This window comes from Lissotriton helveticus, chromosome 6, assembly GCF_964261635.1.
Source record: "Lissotriton helveticus chromosome 6, aLisHel1.1, whole genome shotgun sequence".
In the NCBI taxonomy this organism is placed as follows: domain Eukaryota; kingdom Metazoa; phylum Chordata; class Amphibia; order Caudata; family Salamandridae; genus Lissotriton; species Lissotriton helveticus.
In genome coordinates, this window is record NC_136067.1 from 1325062956 (window position 1) to 1325086687 (window position 23732).

At 52.3% G+C, this 23732-nt stretch overlaps 3 pseudogenes; all 3 read right to left on the bottom strand.

Moving 5' to 3' along the window:
- Positions 1–10344: 10344 nt before the first annotated feature.
- On the bottom strand, positions 10345–12533 carry LOC144765612 (28S ribosomal RNA; annotated as a pseudogene).
- Positions 12534–12931: 398 nt separating this feature from the next.
- Positions 12932–13060, bottom strand: LOC144764590 (5.8S ribosomal RNA; annotated as a pseudogene).
- Positions 13061–14046: 986 nt separating this feature from the next.
- LOC144765526 (18S ribosomal RNA) lies at positions 14047–15717 on the bottom strand (annotated as a pseudogene).
- Positions 15718–23732: the final 8015 nt, after the last annotated feature.

Sequence of the window (23732 nt, forward strand, 5' to 3'; positions counted from 1 at the left end):
ACATAGTACCAGTGTCATGTTCTTCTTCATCCCGGGTGGGTGAAACCCCCTGGCCTGCAGATGTTGAGGGCCCCTCCTCTTCCTCCTCCTCTCCCTCATCGCTGGTGGAAAGAGGGTTTAGCCGCCGCCGAACTGATGGTCTCTTTCTCCGGACTTTTTCCTGCGGATCTCCTGTCTCACCAGCCATGCCTGCAGAAGTGTAAGCAAAATCCTGATGTGGTGGTTGTTCCATGCATGACGCTACACATACATTGAATAGCCTAGGTCCGAATTTGTTTGCCTCTGATCACACTGTATAGTTATCAGGGGCCGATTTACAACTACTGGCACATCTCGCTAATCAGCAGAGGTGTGTCTGATGAGTTGCTACCCATCAGCCCACCCGTGCCTCACCCCCGATGGCCCGCATGTACAAAGCGGCACGGCGTAGCGCTTGGGTGGCAGATGTGTGATGCATCCCCGGTGGAATAGCCGGGCTTTGCTGGAGTGCTGACATGCTGCGGCAATCCTTACACCTGCTTCAAGCGGGTGCGTAGATTTCAATCTGCTTGGCCATAATAGTAACTGAGTGAAATCTTGTAGTTTCAATCAGCCACTTTTAGGATGCGATCCTGCACCGTATGCGTCACGTTGTAGTAATCCTGCAGCATGGCGCTTTGTGTGCTCCGCCGCTGCGTCACTAAAGTGACCCTATGGCGGTGCACAGAGGCGCAGGTGCCTTGTTGATCTGCCCATCAGTCCTTATGGACTCAATGGTGGTTGGGAGCACACTGCCTCACAGTCCCAGCACAGTTTGCCCCTTTGCATCCGGGTAAATGCTGTTTACAGTACTAACTTACTCCTGAATCTTCTGTGTTTGCAGGAAATGCTGCCAAGTTCCTCTCAGATCACAGTAACACTCACAGTTTGATTGATTGATTGACAGGCACACAGCAAACCCAGATGATTTACTTTGCTCTCTGAAACTGCAGCTCTCTACTGATGAAGCGCTCATTCCAGGAACACGTGTCTAGAGATATACAGCAAAGTCAGCTGCAAAAATGGTGTATGGCTCCAGATTATTCCTAAGTAAGTTTGAACTGTGTATTGCATTTACCAGGATGCAAAGGGACAAACCGTGCTGGGACTGTGAGGCAGTGTACTCCCGACCCCCATTCTGTCCATGCACTTACATTACATGTATGCACACTGTCATATACTGAATTGAGTCTTACATGGATATCTCATGTGTATTATTGTGGCTTGCGCAACTGCATTATCCAAACCTCAACCTCGGCATTGTTGTGATCTGTGTGTCGTGTCATTGCTGCATGTGCCAGTTCAACTATAAGTCCACCAGAGGAGAACATGAAGAGTCCAGATATAATAGATATTGGCCATTGATATGGATTAGCAGCTATTTAACGTCTGGACAAGTGTCATCTGCTTTGTAGCATTGTATGGGACAAGACAAATGTGGGTCACACATCCACGTGGGGTCTGGAGTACTCCTCTAGCTACATTGTGTGTCTGGCCGTTTGATGTCCCCACACATCTTCGGACAATCCAGTGCCACATAGTGCCTTACTTGACTTACAAGGTAGTGCAGTACACCGCTGAACAGTGGTGGGCGGTTGTGACAGCTACCTGTACATGTGAAAGTCATATAGGCCACTGAGGGTGAGACGTCTGTCAGTGGACACACCTTGCCAAACTATGTAAACTTGTGAGTGATGCAAGGATCTCAAAATCTGTCATGACTCCAAAGCACATGATGAACTGTCTCAATTGGAACACAACGCTACAGGTGCAATGCTAATCACAACATCCAATCCCCTATGGCCTGCCATGTGCAGACTGGACAGTCTCTGTACCATCGCTCATCCAATGCACACATCTGTTATGATTGACTTGGTTCAATTGTAGTGGTGCTGGCAGAGCAGAATTCAATATGGATGCATGAGTGTGGCTCATTTACCCAGTTGTCATGAGAATACTACAACTCCCAAAATGCACCCTGGCCTGTATAGTACAGTGTGCCTCTTGAAACCTGGTGCCTGCTGCTTGGACATGCAATTGGCTAATGGAGGCATGGAACACACAATGGTACAGCACTGTTTCACTCACATCATACTCCCAGACTCATATTGCATATGATGCACTTACTAGGTCCATGCTGCTCGTGCTCCTCCAGCTGAGCATGGAGGGTCGGCCAAGCTGCTCGCAGGACCCTCCTGTACAGTGGTGACAGGCGAGGACGATGTACATGGTGCTGGGAGGACAGGCCAGCCAGCTCGGTAGCCTTGGTACGGGCCCACCGCTTCAGGTCCTCCCAGCGTTTGCGGCACGCCATAGGCCTCCTCCTGGTCACTCCCACTGCACTGCAGCGCTCGGCGATGTTGGCCCATAGCCTGCCCCGGGCTGCAGTGCTCAGCTGGTGCTCAGGGTCCCCATATAGCTGAGGGAATTTATCCAGCACTCCCTCCACCAAGATGTCCAATTCCCTGTCTGTGAAAGGGGGGGCTCTCTCCTCATATTCCTCAGCCATTATAGGGAATTAGGTCAGATGACAGCAGCAGGATGCCTGAGGATCTGATCAGTGATAGAGGATGACTCAGAATGACCACAAAATGGCTGCCAACTACTTCCTGTGATGTATTTCCTGTCTCCCACTTCATGTATTGCCTTGCCTGTATGAAATTATGTGTTCTAGTTTATTTTCGTAATTTACGGCCCGAAATCGTAGTTTCCGGTTCCGGGTCGTAGTTTACGCGCACGCGCATTACGATGCGGCACCGGAAACTACGATTTCGTGCCGTAAATTACGAAAATGACCCGGAACACATTATATCATACAGGAAATGTTATACAGGTAGTGGGAGACAGGAAATACATCACAGGAAGTATATTGCAGCCATTTTGTATTCATCCTGGACCATCCATATTCAGTAAACAAATCCACTGCCATCCTGTTGATCTGATGTAGGGGAAAGTGAAATGACAATGCAGGTGTGTTTAATGAATATGTATGAAAAGGGGGAACAGGTCATTTCAAGTCATTTATGCAGTGACAGGGGGTAGGGGGCTGAGAACATCCATCCCACTTTCCTAATCTCATACTTTGCATCATGGGACATGTAGTTCATATTGAGTACTCAGTATCAGAGTTGAATGATGTGTTATGTAACATTGGTGTGGATATGTCAGATACATATGGGGGCAGCTATACGAGCCCTGTGTGCACCAATTGCGCCACAGTAGTGTAACTTTGGTGGCGCAGCAGCGCTACGCCACCTCCATGCTGTGGGGTATCTTCAACATGACGCATCTGTGAAATGTGTCATATTGTAAGGCCCTGGACCGCAGTTGTGCATTCCTGCTCAGGGGGGGCCTTCCAGCACACAAACACCTCCGAACAGTGGCAGGGTGAAATTTACAACTTTACACTCAGTCATTTTCATGGCCATGCTGCGTCACAACCCTGCGCCTGCTTGTAGGAGGCCTAAGAATTGATGCTGCATGTTAGGCATCGGCTCGCCGCTTGCCTTGCTGGAGCTGCATTGCGCTTGCGACCCAACTCCAGTGGTGCTTCACCACAGCATATGCTTCACGCTTCTGTCTATACTTGGCCCACAGCGCACAGCTTTGTAAATGCGGCACATCCACTATGGCGCAAGGGATGTCTGCTGTGAGGCACAATTACTGGGGCATCCCTGCTGATAGGCAGAGATGCAACTGTTATTGTGAATCTGACCCATGGTGCATGAATCTCCCATGACATCATCACTCACATTCTGTGCCCATCGTTTGTGGGGGAGTCAAATCTGTAGTGGGCATAGGCCTGAGTATGAAACCTTTTGTGAATTGGTGACCCATCCTTATGAGGTCCAGGTATGTCTGTCAGGACATGTATTGTTTGCCATCAGCGTGAATAGTTTGTTTTAGGGCTGTCCACTACGCTGCTTGCTGACATGGGCACATGACCTGAGGCACAATCCACCTTTTGACTTCTGTCAGCAGCTGTGATTTGCATGCAGTTAGTGTGGTTTGCAAAGTCGTCTCAGGGTGGCATTTATGGACACTGTTGTGTCTGTCCACATTTCATCATTGACAACAGACAGCAAACCACATGTTGGCCGTGACACTACAGGTTGCTCATGCAAAATACGTGGCAACAAGCTGATCACGGACTTGCATGCCCTGACGTCGGTCATGTGCAATAGCCCGGTCTCCCACATTCAGAGCTAGTCGAGGTTCAAGAGGCATGTGTAAGCCGTGCTTTACAGCAATGTTGTGCAAAACACAACAGGCTAGTATGATCTTGCACACGACTACTGGGGAGTACAGAAGCACACCCCCTGTACGGTCGAGACATCGGAATCGCGACTTCAACAGTCCAAAAGTGCGCTCGATGATGGCTCGAGTACGTATGTGTGCCCTATTGTACCTACGCTGAGGTACAGTGTTAGCACGCCTGTAAGGGGTGAGGAGATGTGGAGAGAGTGCATACCCAGCGTCGCCTGAGGAGGGAATAAAGGGCAGTTGTTAACATTTCACTCTTTGACTTTCACAGGACATGATCTATACGTTCATACATGCAGTGTCTGTTGGGCCATGTATCTTATTGTACAATCATTACTATTGGGGGCATTCAGACATTTCAATGACGCATATCACTCATTTTCATTGGTTGGTACTTACCCAGTAGCCACATGTTACCAAATTCTCCAGCAGCCATACGCCGAGCAAGAGGTGACATGCGGAATATGAAGCTGTCATGTGTACTGCCTGGGAACACTGCATGCACATTGATGAACCTTCCACTGGCATCACAGACTGCTTGAACATTGATGGAATACCATCTGTGTCTGTTGCAGAAGATGTGTGCAATGTGGCGGGGTGGCTGAAGGGCCACATGGGTGCAATCAATTGCACCCAGCACACGTGGGAATTGTGCAGGGAGATAAAAATCTCTTGCTGCACTTTGTCTTATGGCCAAAGTATATGGCATTTTGATGTAGTTGGGGGCTCTATCAGTGATGCATCTCAGTACCTGATGCAGGCACCGCGACTGGCTCGCCTGGGAAATGCCCACATGGTCACTGGTGACCCTTTGGAAGGACCCAGTAGCAAAGAAGTGGAGGGCAGAAAGGATCTTGAGGTATGCTGGTATTGCTTGTGAGCAGCAGGTCACAGAGTCAAGTTCCTGCTCCCACTCACATATCATATCCAAGATGACTTCAGGTGGGAAACGGTACCTGGCCTTTACATCCTGGCTAGACATTCCAAATATGTTGACCCTCTGCCTGTAGATCCTCTCTGCTCTCCTCCTCCTCCGCAAGTAGTTTTGCCGCATGGCAAGGGGTAGTGCTACAAACACGTTCAGTGACATCCTGAAAAGGGATTGTTAGTGTTTGCTCTGCTTTCATACATGCAGCAGGCCAGGGATTGGCTGCTGTGTGTCAGCTGATCCTTGTTGGGAGATGGGTGGACCTTGGCCAGGTGTTTCCCCTTGGCTAACATGCCCAACGGCCAAAAATCATAAAATACGCCCCGCAATCGTAATATACGCCCCGTAATCGTAACATACGCCCCGTAATCGTAACATACGCCCCGTAATCGTAACATACGCCCCGTAATCGTAATATACGCCACAATGGCGTAAATTACGATTACGGGCCGTAAATTACTCCCCGGCGGCGGACGTAAAGTTAGTAGGCTTAAATCAAATCTGTGAATCCCGAAAGTAGTAAGTTTATTCTGTGAATCCCGAAAGTAGTAAGTTTATTCTGTGAATCCCGAAAGTACTAAGTGCATTCTGTGAATACCAAATTGTAGTAAGTGCATTCTGTGAATACCAAATTGTAGTAAGTTTAGGATTTTGTCTTAAGTTCATTCTGTGAATCGGGCTCACAGTCCCTATCAGAGTCCCTGCAGAGTATGACGGTATCATCACAAACAGTCTCTATGAAAGGCCTTCAGGCATGGAGAGTATCAAAGTCAATATCAGATTCCACAGAGAGGTGAGCATCACAGCCAGAATCTTCACCTAAGAGACTACAGAGGACTCCCATTCAGTAATAGAGGCCTGCAGATCAGGAGTGGGGTCCATATCAAGAGCACCACACTCCACCATCCATATCAAGAGCACCACACTTCAGAAGGTAACACAGTGTGTATGAACACGGTTGAACACCAGCGGAGACACGCCCTCTGCAGCAGGGACCGGGCTGACCCATATTTGCAGACTGAACTAGTGAGAGTCACAAGAACAGGCTACGCATTTCAAGTCCTAGTTGAATCTCGCCAATGGGGTATCTGCTGGAGATGCAGAGTGGGGCATTGATACCCCTCACAATCCGCATTCGTCTACCTTTCCACCGGCACTTAAGCCCCCCTCATGCCAGCTTCTCATATAATAATTAACATGATATCCCAGCATGATTGTGTGACAATCTGAAGCTCACTTCGCCCCCATTACTGACAAGGTATTTCTTTGTGTGCAAGAACACAAAGGTTTTCCTCCATAACTACGTTACATTGTTTTTAAAACTTTGAACATTTTAGTTACTGGCCCAAAGTATACACAGTTGTCTATTAAATTTGGCCTACAAAATCCCACTTTTAACTTGAAAATTCTCTCCCAAAACTTTTTTTTACACGGAAAAGTTCCTCAAACGAAGTAAGGCTCAGTTGGTAAAGTCATCATACTTTGTGAACTGAGCTAAGTACAACATGTTCAATTTTGAGTGTGAAGTTTGCATCCATTGCCCACCTGTGACTATCACGAACACCATCAGACTCCCTATTGAGGGACCATTGAGATGCACACTCGGTGCTAACAGCTTAAACATGCTTTAGTACACCAACTAGTCGATTTTTGCTTACACTGACTTGTTCATTAGGTAGATTAACTTACTAGAGGTAATACTTGATGTTTAATTTTATAACTGCTTTTTAAATACCAACACTTCGTTGAATGGATCTGTGCAGGCAAAGGGGGCAGGATTGGACTGGGCTTGAAAATAACAGGCTCACCAGACCATAAAACAGGCCCACAAAGAGCCAAAAAATTGGCCCATGCACATCAGTCCATCAGGCACGACCTGATTGCCCCATAGGCCAGCCCGACCCTTGAAGGGGCGTCTGCAATGGGAAAGTACAGTGAAAAGAGGAGGAAAAATCGCTGCACTTAAGATGTCAAAATGAAGGGCTTAGATATTATGGATCAGAGCTTCCTATTTAGGTGGGAGTGCAATGTGTATAATCAAGAAAGCAGCTTTATTTGCTCCAATTGAGTGCAAGTTAATGGCAAAATTAGGTTTGCTCACTTTATGTCCGAAATGTTCCTTTTTTTCTGTCCCCAAATGGTGGCCCCATGATGTCGAGATAACTTTTGTTTTCCTTTACTACTGGGCCCTCTATGTCCCTGCATTTCAAAGGCAAGCGTTTCCCGCTCTCTTTTAGAAGTCTCTGCAGGAAGCTCGCCATCAATTCGAGCTACCACCGTCTGTGTTCTCATCCTCACTGTCCTAACAGGCAAAATACCTTTCATACTCTACAAAGGGATCCCCCGCCCAGAAAAATTACCTCACCCTCCAAAAATTTTTAAAATCAATTAAATTCAACATTAGCATAAGTAAGCATAGAAAATGGGTCCCACTCCCCTGGCTAGGGGTGAATTTACAAATATAACTCTTAACACTGGTACACAGCTGATGGCAGAAAAACAAGACTACCTGAATGTGAATTTTTCCTCGAGTGGCACGTTCAGGTATTCTTGTTTCTCTTGATCATTGAATTTGTTAGCCTGCGCACAACCACTTGTAAAACTAAAATGTTTATCACGGTTTCTATAAAAAGTTCCAAAAGTTTATTTGGGTGCTCCCGGGGGGGCGGTGGGGGGGCGGTATGGGGGGGGCGTCTTCGGTCCTACCACAACATCACTGTGATTAGTCAAACAACCGCACAGGTGCACCACAAGAAACAAGAAATAGGTTCAAATGATATTGACGAAAAAAATTTTATAAAAAGAAATTTTTTCAAAGAGATGTTGGTAATTTTCTAGAAATCTTTATTTTCAATTTTTCAATGCAACGTACAGCCGACGCGTTTCGTCCCAAGCTGGGACTTCTTCAGGGCTTTTGTTAACGTGGTCTGTCACTTTTAAAGCAAACGTACAGAAAGCAAAAGGGTCCGGAAAGCGTCTTCCCAGATTCTATAGCCCTTTGTGCAAGCTGGTATATATATTATTTCATCCAGTTTGGTACAGTCATGGTTGAACTATAAACTTGTGACTCAATGAGGACAAGGATTTGTAGGATTCTTAAGTATTAAAAAGGGGTTGGAATCACAACCTTAATATGTATATGGCTCATTATCCTGTTCTGTGATATTTCACGAAATACCTAGGGACAAGAGGTCCTGTAAGTCCCTGGGAGGAGGATGTGGGCACTGTATTCCAGTAGGCCGTTCATATTAGAACAGCCGGCGCCCATCCACAAAGCCTTTGTCCCGCCGAAACACCCGCAAAGTCGTTGTGTTCTTGTGATTAGTACTTTATAGTGCTTCCAAGTACAGTGGTTGCATCCCCCTGTGCACTCCTATTATCCTATGACAAGGATTGATCTAATCGCATTTATTTATGGTTCATAATCAAGTAAAAACCAACGGTAGTAGGAACGAGTGTTCGGGATTCTATAATTATTTTTAATCATTTAAGCCTAATGAACTTCATCACAGTGAAAAACGCAAGGTACTAAAAACGGGTGTTCAAGTATTTATCTAAAGAATTCACATGGCTCAATATGCTAAATAATAATATTTTAGAGTAAGGGGCCCACGGCTGCAGCTCTTCCTCCGCTGCGGTGGCTTTTAAGTTTAAAAAAGATTTATTTTGCTGCAAAGGTTAAAAGCCAGCAGCTGCGGAGGAAGAGCTGAAGCCATGGGCCCCACACTATAAAATATTATTTAGCATATTGAGCCATGTGAATGCTTGAGACAAATATACACCATAACGATTATTAGAATCATGATACAAAGTGAAAGTAATCACTTACCGGGACTGACAGCCTTCATTAATCTGCGAGAAGACATGCTGCGCAACATGCTGCTTGCTTTGGTCGTCGGCCGATGATAAACCCTGCAGCTGCGCAGTTCAGGGCGGGCCGGCCGAGGTAAAAAATAATGCTTATTGGTCCGAATGTGGGGTGGGCACACACTTGAAGATTCGCCAAGGAGGGACAGGGCGGGCTATTCATATATTTTGCAATCGTTCATTGGTAGCGCATGAACGATTGAAAAATGTGGTGTGACAGTGACCTACGCCGAGGCAGGAACCAAGGAAGTTGGATTTTCTGGCGGTAATATGTGGCATATAAAAAGGCGGGCCACAAGTAGCTGCATCCAATTTGAAGTTATTTTACCAGCATGCATTCACTGGCAATCTCAGCTCTTCACGGGGGAGGCTGGGACCCTACTCGGTGAGCAGATTTGTGAGCAGCGCGCAGCCAATTTATACCCATAATGCGTGTTGATTAGAGGCAAGAGTGTAGACCCGGCCCTGAGAAATAAGTGCCGGTGCTAAGCACCGGAAAGCACCGGCACAAATTAAGCACTGTATATCGTGATCTGAATCGTTGTTGCTTGTTGCATTGTTTGAAGCGGGTGCTGGTTTGTCAAATTCAGTGAGGAGGTTAATAATTTCTGGGAAAGACAGCACCTCCTTACGTCATCTTAACGGGGTTTTTATTCTCCTGGAACTACCCCATTTGGAATTGGGTTTGTTTGCTTCGCCATTTCCCACTATCACGCTAGCTACCATGATGGAACCTTGTTTGGCCTGTCTCTATATGCTTCTCTACGCAGAGTCTAGCACTACAGAGGCAGTTACCAGCGGGACCACTGGGAGGTAAAGGCCACTACAACCGATAATAGGTTAAGAGAGTCATGATTACTCCCGCAGTTTACCCGTGCTACACTTTGACATTCAGAGCACTGGGCCAAAATCACATTGCGTCAACATCCGCCTCGGGCCTTTGCAATGCTTTGTTTTAATTAAACAGTCAGATTCCCCGCACCAGTTCTAAGTCAGCTGCTAGGCACCGGCCGAGGCAGAACTCTGGCCCTGCCCCCCTGGGGAGGGGGCACAAGGAGAGGCGACCACCGCAGCTGGGGCAATCCACAGGAAAGGCCCGGCTTGCGTCCAGAGTCACCACCACCCTGGAGGGAGGTGCCTCGTACAGCCACAGAGCACGCACAGCCCGCTTCGTGCCCCAGCCCGACTGACCCAGCCCTTCGAGCCAATCCTTATCGCAAAGTTAATGATCTGACTTGTCGACTTCCCTTACCTACATTGTTCCAACATGCCAGAGGCTGTTTACCTTGGAGAACTGCTGCGAATATGGGTACGGACCGGCGGGAGATTTACACCATCTCCCCCGGATATTCAAGGACCAGCGAGAGCTCATCGGACACCCCCAGAAATGCGACGCTTTCCAAGGCTCGGGCTCCTCTCTCGGGGCGAACCTATTCCAGGGCTCCCGGCCATTCACAAAGAAAAAGAAAACTCTCCCCTGGGCTCCAGCCGGCTTCTCTGGGATCGTTTGCTTTACCGCAATTGGACGCCGTGAGGGCGCCCATCTCCGTCACTCCGGGTTCGGGGATCTGAATCCTACACCCTGTCAATTGGCCAAGGGCATTGGAGGCCATCGCCCATCCCTTCCGAACGGCGCTCGCCCATCTCTTAGGACCGACTGACCCATGTTCAACTGCTATTCACATTGAAGCCTTCAGCACTTCGGCCTTCAAAGTTCTTGTTTGAATATTTGCTACTACCACCAAGATCTGCACCTGCAGCGGCGCCACCCCGGCCCTCGCCCCGAGCTTCTGTGCTCACTGCTGCGGCCCTCCTACTCATCGTGGCTTAGCCCCCACAGATCTCAGCACCGGCGATGGCCGGGTATGGGCCTGATGCTCCAGCGCCATCCATTTTCAGGGCAAGTTGTTTTGACAGGTGAGTTGTTACACACTCCTTAGCGGATTCCGACTTCCATGGCCACCGACCTGCTGCCTATATCAACCAACACCTTTTCTGGGGTCTGATGAGCGTCGGCATCCGGTGCCTTAACCCGGCATTTGGTTCATCACGCAGCTCCAGTTCTGCTTACCAAAAGAGGCCCACTAGGCACTCGCATTCAATGCCTGGTTCCATGCCAGCAAGCCAGGCTTCTTACTCATTTAAAGATTGAGAATAGGTTGAGATCGTTTTGACCCCAAGATCTCCAATCATTCGCTTTACCAGAGAAAACTGGGGGCTCAAAGTGCCAGCTATCCTGAGGAAAACTTCGAAGGGAACCAGCTACTAGATGGTTCGATTCGTCTTTTGCCCCTATACCCAGATCCGATTTGCATGTCAGGACCGCTATGGACCTCCACCAGACTTTCCTCTGGCTTCGCCCTGCCCAGGCATAGTTCACCAACTTTCGGGTCCTATCACGCACGCTCATGCTCCACCTCCCCAACTGAGTGAGCAAGACGGGCCCGTGGTGTGCCCACCACTGGAAGCGCAGCGGGATCCCTCCTCAGCCAGCGTGTGCTGGCCCTCACCTTCATTGCGCCACAGGGTTTCGTTCAGCCCTCCGACTCGCCCATGTGTTAGACTCCTTGGTCCGTGTTTCAAGACGGGTCGGGTAGGAAACCGACATCACTGCAGACCCCTGGCGTACGGCGTGGGCCTCCCCGCCCGGCGGTGAAACACGGTCGGGGCGCACTGAGAACAGTCGACAGTCACGCCAAGAGCAGGGGGCCCTGTTCCCCCTTAAATGGCCTGGGCGCGCCCCGAGGTTACGGCCGGGAACAGGTGCCCAGGGAGGGCGCAGAGGTGGTTAAATCTCCCTCTTCCTTGCGGACATGGCGAAGCTGCTGCCAGGGGGCCTGTAACACCCTCCGCCGGAGCGGAGGGCCACCTGCCACCGCGAAGCCTTCCCAGCCGTCCCGGAGCGGGTTGCGCTGCACCGTCGCGGAGGAAATTAGCCCTGCGGGGGCCGGGTAGGGCCTGAGCACCGGTCCCGCAGAGGTATTCTGGAACTCCCGGGCCACCGACCTTCCCGCCGCATTGAATCCTCAGACTGCACAGACGCCACCCGTTTACCTCTCGATGGTTTCACGCCCTCTTGAACTCTCTCTTCAAAGTTTTTTTCAACTTTCCCTTACGGTACTTGTTGGCTATCGGTCTCCTCGCGTCCCTATTTAGCCTTAGATGGAGTTTACCACCCAATTTGGGCTGCATTCCCAAGCAACCCAACTCCGAGAAGACCCGATCCCGGTGCGCCCGGGGCCGCTACCGACCTAACACCATCCGCGGGGTGAGCCTCGATCAGAAGGACTTGGGCCCCCTGAGCAATGCCGGGGGGTCGGTCTTCCGTACGCCACATTTCCCGCGCCGCCATTGGGTGGGGATCAGGAGGTGGCTCTTCTCTCTTCACTCGCCATTACTGGGGGAATCCTGGTTAGTTTCTTTTCCTCCGCTTAGTAATATGCTTAAATTCAGCAGGTCGCCATGTCTGGTCTGAGGTTGTAGTCGGAAGAATAACGATGGAGCGTCAAAGGGGGTTACCGGGGATGATGCCCTCTTTCCCTGGATCGGATCTAGAGGGGTTTCGCCCTCCCAGGGAAGCCGATCGCGGATATGGGTGCCCCAGGTGCATGCGCATGGGCAGCCGGTGGGACACCACAGACAGTCACGTGTGGCACACTGCCAGGCGCCCCGGGATGGGTCCCAGGGCAGACCGGCCGCCAGACCCCTTTCTCGGGGGCCAGGCACGCTGGTGGCATACCTCCACAGCAGGACCTGGCGAGGGACCCTGCCACAAGCGGTCGGGGGGGTCTGATGACCTTGTGGGGGGACGAAGGGGAAGCGGAGCTAACCCTGTGACAGCCCCAGCGGATCGAGCGTCCCTCAGACATGTGCAAGGTGCGTTCGAAGTGTCGCTGATCAATGTGTCCTGCAATTCACACTAATTCTCGCAGCTAGCTGCGTTCTTCATCAACACGCGAGCTGAGTGATCCACTGCCAAAAGCCACAGGCAGCTTTTCCAAAACGTTCACCAAGCTGCGGGTGCAGGAGAGGTGGGAGGAAGGCGATGAGGTCCAGCCGCCGCCCGCGCGGTGAGACTGGCCAGGCGCCCCATTCAAGGCCTCCCTTCTGGGAGTCAGACTGCACCGTAGGGAGAAAAAAAGCATTGCCAGGCGCTCAGCCCGGGAGCTCCCCTACCAACTCACCCATGTGCAAGGAAAGAAGGGGGCTGCCAATGCGACAGGAGCAGGCAGCCCCGTGGCCGTTGGTCCCTCCCAGAATAACCAGGAGGGACCACGCAAGTCTTTAAACCCCTCGGCCCGGCCGCACAGGACCAGGTTGAACCGGGTACCTGGTTGGTCCACCTCTACAACAGATGTAAGCCGTCTGCCGCCGGGCGGCCATGAGCCATGCCGGCGGACTGGTGATCAGCCCACCACCATCCTCGTCAGGGTCGGAGGCACCGGAAGGGAAGAGCCAGGTGGCTCTTCATCCCGCATGCCTCCCACCGAGATGAGCCGGGATCCCCTCACAGGCCCTCTGCCTCTTCTCTTCCAGGCCCCCCTGCCGTGGGAGAAGGGGCACTCCACGGTCACCCAGAACCCGGTCGGGACGGGACTCAGACACGGGAGGGCCCAGTCTGTGCCAGGGCCTTTCGATGGATGGGTGGTACCAGCCCAGGGATGCACTGCCATTCAGTTTCCCCCACCCGAGGGGATGTCGTGCTGGGTGAACTTGGGTTCAGTCTCAGAGAGGGACAGGGGCCGCCCCCCATTCCCGGTCCCTCACATGTCAGTTGGTCCCCCCAGTGGGGGAGAGGCCCTTTGTAGTCCCTGTCCTCACCTGAGCCCCCCTGTAGCCGCGGACCACTCCGCTGGCTTGGGCGCCCCAGGGCAGGGCCGGGCCCTGTTCCTACATTGTGTGCTTTCAGGAGGCAGCCGAGGATTTCAGGCTGGCACCGTCGATTGCTCGGGGCGCTCCGCCATTAATATTACTTCCGCAGGTTCACCTTCGAAAACCTTGTTACGACTTTTACTTCCTCTGGATAGTCAAGTTTGATAGTCTTCTTGGCGCTCCGCAAAGGCCGTTGCTGACCCCAGCGGGTCCGATCCAAGGACCTCTCTAAACCATCCAATCGGTAGTAGTGACGGGTGGTGTGTACAAAGGGCAGGGATTTAATCATCGCAAGCTTAAGACCCACACTTACTGGGAATTCCTCGTTAATGGGAAATAATTGCAATCCCTATCATGAACAGGGTTCAGCGGGTTACCCGCACCTGTCGGCGAAGGGTAGACACACGCTGATCCGTTCAATGTAGTACTCATGCAGCCCAGGACATCTAAGGGCATCATAGACCTGTTATTGCTCGATCTCGTGTGCCTGAACGCCACTTGTCCCTCTAAGAAGTTGGACGCCGACCTCTTGGGGTCACGTAACTAGTTAGCATCGAGGAGTCTTGTTCGTTATTGGAATTAACCAGACAAATCGCTCCACCAACTAAGAACGGCCATGCACCACCACCTACAGAATCGAGAAAGAGCTATCAATGTGTCAATCCTTTCCGTGTCCGGGTGAGGTTTCTCGTGTTGAGTCAAATTAAGCCGCAGGCTCCACTCCTGGTGGTGCCTTTCCGTCAATTTCTTTAAGTTTCAGCTTTGCAACCGTACTCTCCCCGGAACCCAAAGACTTTGGTTTCCCGGAAGCTGCTCGGCGGGTCATGGGAATAACGCTGACGGATCGCTAGTCGGCATTGTTTATGGTCGGAACTACGATGGTATCTGATCATCTTCGAACCTCCGACTTTTCGTTCTTGATTAATGAAAAGATTCTTGGCAAATGATTTTGCTTTGGTTCGTCTTGCGCCGGTCTAAGAATTTCACCTCTAGCGGCACAATACGAATGCCCCCGGCCGCCCCTCTTAATCATGGTCCCAGTTCCGAAAAACAAAAAATAGAACCTGAGTCCTATTCCATTATTCCTAGCTGAAGTATTCAGGCGGTAGCTCGCCTCGCGGCGGACCACCAGCTCGATCCCAAGATCCAACTACAAGCTTTTTCAGTGCAGCAACTTTAATATACACTATAGGAGCTGGAATTACCGTGGCTGATGGCACCAGACTTGCCCTCCAATGGATCCTCATTAAAGGATTTAAAGTGTACTCATTCCAATTACAGGGCCTCGAAAGAGTCCTGTATTGTTATTTTTCATCACTATCTCCCCGAATCTGGAGTGGGTCATTTGCGCGCCTGCTGCCTTCCTTGGATGTGGTAGCCGTTTCTCAGGCTCCGTCTCCGGAATCAAAGCCTGGTTCCCCGTTACCCGTGGTCACCATGGTAGGAACAGAAAGTACCATTGAAAGTTGATAGGAAATACATCCGAATGTATCATTGCCGTCACGGGGACGTGCGATCGGCCCGAGGTTATCTAGAGTCACCAAAGCGGCCAGGCGAGCCCGGATTGGTCTTATTATTATATTATTATTATTAAGACATTTATTAAGCGCACAGCTACCCCCAACGGGGGTGTCCCGGCGCTGAGGAATGCAGATCAAGGGTAGAGAAAATTTATTTATTGACCCGAGAATAGAAAAGTTTTTAGTTTGCCCCTGAATTGAGACTCGATGTCGATGAGCCGAAGGCTGATGGGAAGGGAATTCCAGAGTTTTGACACTACCACTGCAAATGCTCTGCCACCCTTTCTTGCTAAACGGAATCTAGGGGTGAGCAGAAGGCGACGATGGTTAGACCTGAGATTAAGGGAAGATTGGACTGGTTTTAATCTATGTCTCAGGTATTTTGGACCTTTTCCGTTGAGGGCCCTGAAAGCTAGGACCAGGGCCTTAAATTTGACACGGGCCGTGATCGGGAGCCAATGTAATTTCCTTAAATGGGGGGAGATTGAGTGTCGATAGGGGACTTTGCAGATCAACCTAGCAGCGGCATTCTGCACAATCTGCAGCCTATGTAGGAGGTACGCCGGTAGTCCCACAAACAGGCAGTTCGCATAGTCCAGATGCGAGGTGATCAGGGCATGTATCACAGTCTTCAGTGCTTCCGTAGGGAGGAAGGGGGAATTTTTTTTATCATATGAAGTTTCCCGAAACATGCAGAGGTGACTTTCTGGATGTGTGTTTTAAAAGATAAGTCATTATCAAATTGGACTCCAAGATTGCGGGCCACTTTAACGGGAATAGATCGAGGGTTGAGTTCCTTTGGCCACCAGGTGGTGGGCGATAAAGGAGTAGTTTGATTAAAAAACAGCACCTCCGTCTTATCCGTATTAAGTTTTAGCGTGTTGGAGGTCATCCAGGCCACAATATTGGAGAGACAGATTTTAAAATGTTCAGAGCCAGAAAGCGAGTTATCTCTGAGGGAGACAATAAGCTGCGTATCGTCAGCGTAAGATATTACTCTGACCCCCAGAGACTCAATCACCTTTGCCAGAGGTGCAACGTAAATGTTAAAAAAAAGGGGGCTGAGGGCAGATCCTTGGGGCACCCCGCAGCCTAGAGGTTTCCTATCCTTAGACCAAAAAGGTTGGCACCAAACTTGTTGCGTGCGATCAGTAAGAAAAGAGGAAATCCAGGCAAGGGGGGAGCCACCGATTCCCAGCTCTCTTAGTCTGCTCAGGAGGATGGCGTGGGAGACGGTGTCAAAGGCTGCGGACAGGTCGAGGAGCACAAGCATGGCTACCTCTCCCCTGTCCACAGTCTCACGCACGGTCTCCGCCACCTCCAGAAGGGCCGTCTCCGTGCTATAGCCGGTCCTAAAGCCGGATTGTGAGTCGTGTAGCAGGCTATTGCTTTCAACAAAGTCCGACAGTTGTTCTTGCATAATTTTTTCCAAGACCTTGGCCGGTTTAGGTAGGAGAGATATTGGACGGTAGTTGCTGAGCACAGCAGGGTCTGCATCAGATTTTTTCAGCAGAGGAATAAGAATTGCCTGCTTCCAGGTCTCCGGAAACTGGCCAGAAGCCAGAGAGGAATTCCATATTGATAGAAGGGGCTGTGCAATCGCAGGAGCGACTGTGGAGAAGACTTGAGCAGGCATGAGGTCTAAGGGTGAGCCTGATTTGCACAGTTGAAGTTTCTTCATTGCCGTGTCTAAGGTGATGGGTTTGAACGCCCCAAGCCTAGTGGCCTTGGGCGTAAGATCACTGGGAGGTAGGCTAGCTATGTCTAAGTTACTTGCTACCTTAAATGAAGCATAGATGAGGGCAATTTTCTCATGAAAATAATTAGACAGTTTATCGCAGAGTTCTTGGCAAGGTTCTGTTTTGTGCAGAAGGGCTGCGGGATTAGTAAAGTCCTTCACCACTTGAAAAAGTACCTTGGCCGAGTTGTCTGCCGATTTGATTTTGTCGGAAAAATACTCCCTCATAGTTGTTTGTTTGAGTTTGTGAAACTTTTTCAGTGCCACCCTGTACGATAATTTGGCGGCTGGGTCATAGGAACGACGCCAAGGGCGTTCCAGTTTTTTACATTTACTTTTTTCTTCCCTCAACAGCTGGGAGAACCAGGGGGCAGAAGGTTTAGTTCTGGCTGAAGAGAGAACAGTGAGGGGGGCGATGTTTTCAATGGCCACAGTCAAGCATTGATTCAGATTGGCGACATCATCATTAATGTTAGTGGAGGGTTGCCAGTTAAGTTTGGCTAAAGCAGGTTCAAACTCCTCCAGAGTTACTTTAAACCACTTTCTTCCCGTCCTCTCCATCCTACAGACCGAGGTTGCCCTAGGTGGGAGACTAAGATTGAAAGGAATAATGAAGTGGTCCGACCAGGTCACGGGGAGAGGGGTCAATGTGGAGAGACAGGGAAGATTAGAAAAAATAAGATCTAGCGTGTGACCGGCCATATGAGTAGGGCCCACGACTTTCTGGCAGAGATTAATGCCCTCCATAGTATCTAACAGGGAGCACGCCTTTGCGCAATTACTGTCATCGGCATGTACATTAAAATCCCCCAGGACCGTGAAGTGAGGGTGTTTCAAAGAGAGGTCAGCTGAGATAGTGAGTAGATCAGCCATATGAGTAGAAGGGGTGCTAGGAGGGTTATAGATAAGTACCCCTGCACAGATCGACCGATCTGCCTCCGAGATACTAAAGTACATAGCTTCTATGGGTCCCAGATTGTCTAATTTTCTTGAAGCTATTTTCCAATGGGATCTAAGAATAATAGCTATTCCCCCCCCAGCTTTAGGTCCAGATCTATTCAATCCAACAAATTGATAGTCAGGAGGGACTGCAAGGGCAATATCCGGGTGCGAGACGTCTTTAGACAACGTTTCGGTGAGGAACATCAGGTCCCAGGCATTAGTTGTAAAAGAAAGCCAAATGTCGCTAGCATGTTTAGGTAAGGAGCGGCAATTGATTAAACAGGCCTTTACGACCCGAGGCAGAGGGGAGGGAGAGCAACTTTTTATGGCATCCCCATAAGTATACCGTGCAGTGCACGGAGGGAGAATTGACAGTTTGGGCATATGTACCGTTGCTTAGCTAGCGCTGGATTATACCTTATGTGATTATCGGCTAAAAGGGGTCTGAGTTCTAAGAGGCTTTCTCTAGACCAACTGCGGCGTTCTGGCCGAACGATTTGGGCATAGTGACCAGCGCTGGGCGCGGGACAGGCGCGGATGGGCGCAGACGGGCTTGCCTTAGGCGCGCCTTCGGTGCGCCATCTGCGCGCCCGCTGCGCTCGCCCGCTGCACGTACGGTGACACATGGGATATATAGGGAGCGGAGTTCAAGATCAGCTCCGCCCCATGCGCTGCCGGCAACGCCCTGGGCGTTCTGGTGCCGGTCTCCACGCCCTCCACTCAAACAGCACACAGCTGCGGGGAACGAGGCGGGAGCACAAAGGTACTGTGTAAGTGCAAATAGCAAAGTTAAATGTTAAAAAAATCGTATTTCATTTTTAAAACATAACGAATGGCAGATTCAAATGTTTATAAAATCGAGATTCACTTTACAACATTTAAAATACAACAAAGGTTTAAAATAGTGGTCTCCCACAGTGCTCAGAAATTGAGTTAACCACCTCAGGGGCGTCACAAAAGAATGTAAGTGGGGTCAGGCAGCCGCCTACTCACCGCAATCCTCAGAGTGCAGTGAAGCCACCTGACTTAAGTATTGAGCGGAGCTCAAGATCAGCTCCGCCCCATGCGCTGCCGGCAACACCCTGGGCGTTCTGGTGCCGGTCTCCACGCCCTCCACTCAAACAGCACACAGCTGCGGGGAACGAGGCGGGAGCACAAAGGTACTGTGTAAGTGCAAATAGCAAAGTTAAATGTTAAAAAAATCGTATTTCATTTTTAAAACATAACAAATGGCAGATTCAAATGTTTATAAAATCGTGATTCACTTTACAACATTTAAAATACAACAAAGGTTTAAAATAGTGGTCTCCCACAGTGCTCAGAAATCGAGTTAACCACCTCAGGGGCGTCACAAAAGGATGTAAGTGGGGTCAGGCAGCCGCCTACTCTCCGCAATCCGGGAGATCAGCGCTCATCGGCATGTATTAGCTCTAGAATTACCACAGTTATCCAATTACAATGGAGCGATCAAAGGAACCATAACTGATTTAATGAGCCATTCACAGTTTCACTGTACCGGCCGTGTGTACTTACACGTGCATGGCTTAATCTTTGAGACAAGCATATGCTACTGGCAGCTTCAGCCAGGTAGCCGCACCTGATGATGGGGTGGGAGCCGCGTGCCCATCTCCCTGACCGGCAACCTTGATGCACCCCTCCATCTCTCGGGAGCCTGCCAGGGGAAGGAGTCCGCTCGCCTGGGCGGGAGGGCACGCTGGAGGGGTGTGGAGAGGTGCGGTTCCATGGGCACCGGCAGGCCCAGCCATCTCCTCCGGGAGGGAGAGGCAGGCTGAGGTGCTGCCTGAGTGAAGACGCAGGGGTGCTGGAGCCCGGCGGCAGCAGCACCCCTCGGACCGGTCGTTCCGAGCTACTGTGGAAATGTGCTGGGCAGAGTGGAGTGACGGCGTGGCGCGTGGGGCCTTTAGACCTGTTGGGCAGCATCCGAGGGCCTGGCGCCACCCGACCCCTTCCGCTCGGGTCAGACCACTGGGGTGCACGAGCTGCCGGGTCCACTTAGCCTACGCCCTGCTGGGTAGGGTAAAGGGGCCTACCACCAGGCGGAAGGCCCTCTCTTGAGTCAGATGGTCCATGCGGGGTGGAAGCTATTTGCTTGAAACAACAGCAAAGGCTGGCCAAGCAGTCCATCCCTAAATGGACTGAGAGTGCCCAATCGATCGGTGTACTGCCGGGGCCAACCCCTGGCAGGCCGCTCTGCACGGGGGATGCTGGCTATGCATCCCTGCCTGCTCTCGGGGTGAGCAGGCTCAGAGGAAAGGCCCATCGGGAAGGGACTGAGAGACAGGCACAGACCTGGGCCCCTGGGGGCCCCGACAGGTGGGCCCAGGTGCTGCATGACCTCATCTCAGCATCGCCGGACCTCACGGAGGTCTGACCGAGCAAACTCAGAGAAAAAGGACCATCAGGAAGGGGCTGAGAGGCAGGCATGTACCTGGGCCCCTGGGGGCCCCAGCAGGTGGGCCCGGGTGCTTCCTTCCCCCGTCTCAGCATTGCCGTACCTCACAGAGGTCTGGCTAAGCAAACTCAGAGAAATAGGACCATTGGGAAGGGGCTGAGAGGCAGGTGCTTACCCGGGCCCCTGGGGGCCCCGGCGGGCGGGCCCGGGTTCTGCCTTCCACTGTTTCAGAATCGCCGGACCTCATGGAGGTCTGACTGACCCACTTCCTAGTAATCTGGAGGAAAATTACCCCCCTTTCTTGTAATCTGTGCACACGAGGTGACAGAGGGGACCCAAGGCGCGAAAGTGCACGACCTCCTGGAGCCCTCGCAGGGATCGGGGAGGCAAATGGCACCTCATCTGGACTTCCAGAGAAGTTCGGCCATCTGCTCACCCCATAGGGAAGCATTGATTGCGACTAGATGGCCGAAGGGATAGGTGCGACCAGATGGCCGAGGGGATAGGTGCGACCAGATGGCCGAGGGGATAGGTGCGACCAGATGGCCGAGGGGATAGGTGCGACCAGATGGCCAAGGGGAAAGGTACGACCAGATGGCCGGGCACAAAAGGGAAGCCATCTGGTCACTCTGTGCCCCAACGAAAGAGTGAATGGGTGCTGGGGCATGGGGGACCCGAGGCCCAGGACCCCAGCTGGTCCCCAGCCATGGAGGCTGCAAGGGGAACCTGACAGGCCCTCTGTTCCGGGGCCCGGACACCTTGACAAGCAGGGGAAGCCTGCACCGGACCGACGGACCCCTGTCCTTGGCCCTTGGTGGAGCAGCAGCCCGGGGGAGGCCACCTTCACCGGGACCGCAAGGAGCCCCTGAAGGGAGGCTCCAGTGGGGCCCCTGGACCCAGGCCAGGCAACCCAGCCCCAGAGGTGAAGGGGAAGCCTCCCTGGGCCAACAGGACCTCGTTCGGGCATGCTGCCATGCAGCAGGACTGAGGACGGAGTCTAGGGTGGGGAGGCTACCCTCCCCGGGCCCCTTGACCCAGCCCATCAGGGGGAGGCTCCCCGGGCCTGCCAGACCCCATCTGAGGCAGCCTGCCATGCGGCAGGCCCAGGGATGGACACTGGGCTGGGGTGGCATCCTGGCCCATCCAGCTGCCGGCTGAGGACCGCTAGGCCGAGAGGGGTCCCAGAGTACCTTTTCCCTAATAATCCGGAGGAAGGGTGCCCCCCTTTCTGGTAACCTATACACACCACAAGACTGAGGGGACTCTAGGCGCGGACAGGCCCAACCTCCTGGAGCCCTGGCTGGGAACCCGGAGGCAAATCATCCCTCATCGGGACTTCCAGGGAAGCCCGGCCATCTGGTCGCCCCATAGGAAAGCATTGCGTGCGACCAGATGGCCAAGGGGAAAGGTGCGACCCGATGGCCGGGACCAAAAAGACTCCCATCTGCCTGCCCCGAGCCCTTCGCCGTAGGGCTCCCGCCTGCCCATGCAGGTCTCGGGGGCTCTGCTTCTCGGGGGCTAAGGGACCCTGGTTGGGCCTCAGGCATGGGGAGGATCACCAGAGCTCTCAGGCCCGGACGCCCGGGGGAGGACTGCCCAGGATCCATGGAGCCCATCCCGGGCACTTTGCCACGCCGTGGGCCGGAGACCGCGGACGGAGGAGAGGTGTTGTCCGAGCAATGTCCATCTGGTCACCGGCAGAGAACCACCAGCACGAAAGAGGTGACCCGGCATACCCTGCCCCTAGTAATCCGGAGGAAGGCTACCCCTCTTTCTGGGAAACTGCATGCCTAGTGTGATGGAGGAGACCTCTGACACAGAGGTGCCCGACCACCTAGAGCCCTCACTAAGATCGGGGAGGCGAATGACCCCTCATCAGGACTTCCAGGGCTGCCCGGCCATCTGGTTGCCCCATTGTAAAGCAATGCGTGCGACCAGATGGCCGAGGGGACAGGTGCGACCAGATGGCCAGGACCAAAAGGACTCCCATCTGTCTGCCCTGAGCCCTTCACGGTTGGGCTCCTGCCTGCCCATGCAGGGCTCGGGGGCTCTGCTTCCCTGGGGGCTCAGGGACCCCAGCTGGGCCTCAGGCACGAGGAGAACCACCAAAGCTCTCGGTCTCGGACGCCTGGGGGAGGACTGCCTGGGATTCATGGAGCTCGTCTCAGGCACTTTGCCACGCAGTGGGCTGGAGCCCCCGGACAGAGGAGAGGTGTTGTCTGAGCATAGCCCATCTGGTCACCGGCAGAGAACCTCCAGCAGGGGAGGGGTGTCCCAACATACCCTGCCCCTAGTAATCCGGAGGAAGGCTACCCCTCTTTGTGGGAAACCACGATCACCGAGTGATGGAGGGGACCTGACCTCCTGGAGCCATCGCTGGGATCGGGGAGGAGAATGGCCCCTCATCGGGACTTCCAGGGAAGAGCAGCCATCTGGTGGACCCATTGGAAAGCATTGGGTGCACCCAGATGGCTGAGGGGGGGGCAGGTGCGACCAAATGGCCAGTCCCAAAGGACGGGGCTGTGAATGGGGGTCCCCCGCCCAGGTACCCTGACACTCATGAGATGCCTGCCCAGTCCAGACAGACCGCCTGGGAGCAGCAGGACGGAGTTGTCCCCTCAGTCGTTCGGAGCTGTGTACGCGATTCGGTCGGTAAAAAGGGTGACGAATCAGGCTCGGGCAGCCGATATTCGATTGGTTTGGAGCCCTTCCGAACGACCCATTATAATGTCGTTCAGAAAGCATCCAGAACAAATCGGTCGGACTCCCTTCTGACCAACATCGGAATCGACCCCGCGGGACCAATTCTGATCTCGTTCGGAAAGCATCCTGACCGAATCGGTCAGACTCCCATCCGACCGACATCAGAATCGACCCTGCAGATCTCGGGTTGATTGCCTGAATACATTGCCTACGCTTTTTTGGGGCCAAATCTGATCTCTTTCGGAAAGCATCCCAACCGAATCGGTCAGACTCCCATGAACGCATAGCAGGCATCGTAAGCAGTCGTTTGGAACTGTGTATGATTCAGTGGGAAACAAGGGCTGTAGAGCCTCCCCATCGTCCCCAGCGCTCGGACCCTCGGCTGGCTTGCAAGACGGGGGCTCCCACATCCCGGCACCCGCTGGTCGGAGCTCAAGACCCGGGCCCGGTCCCAGCTTCCGAACCCTA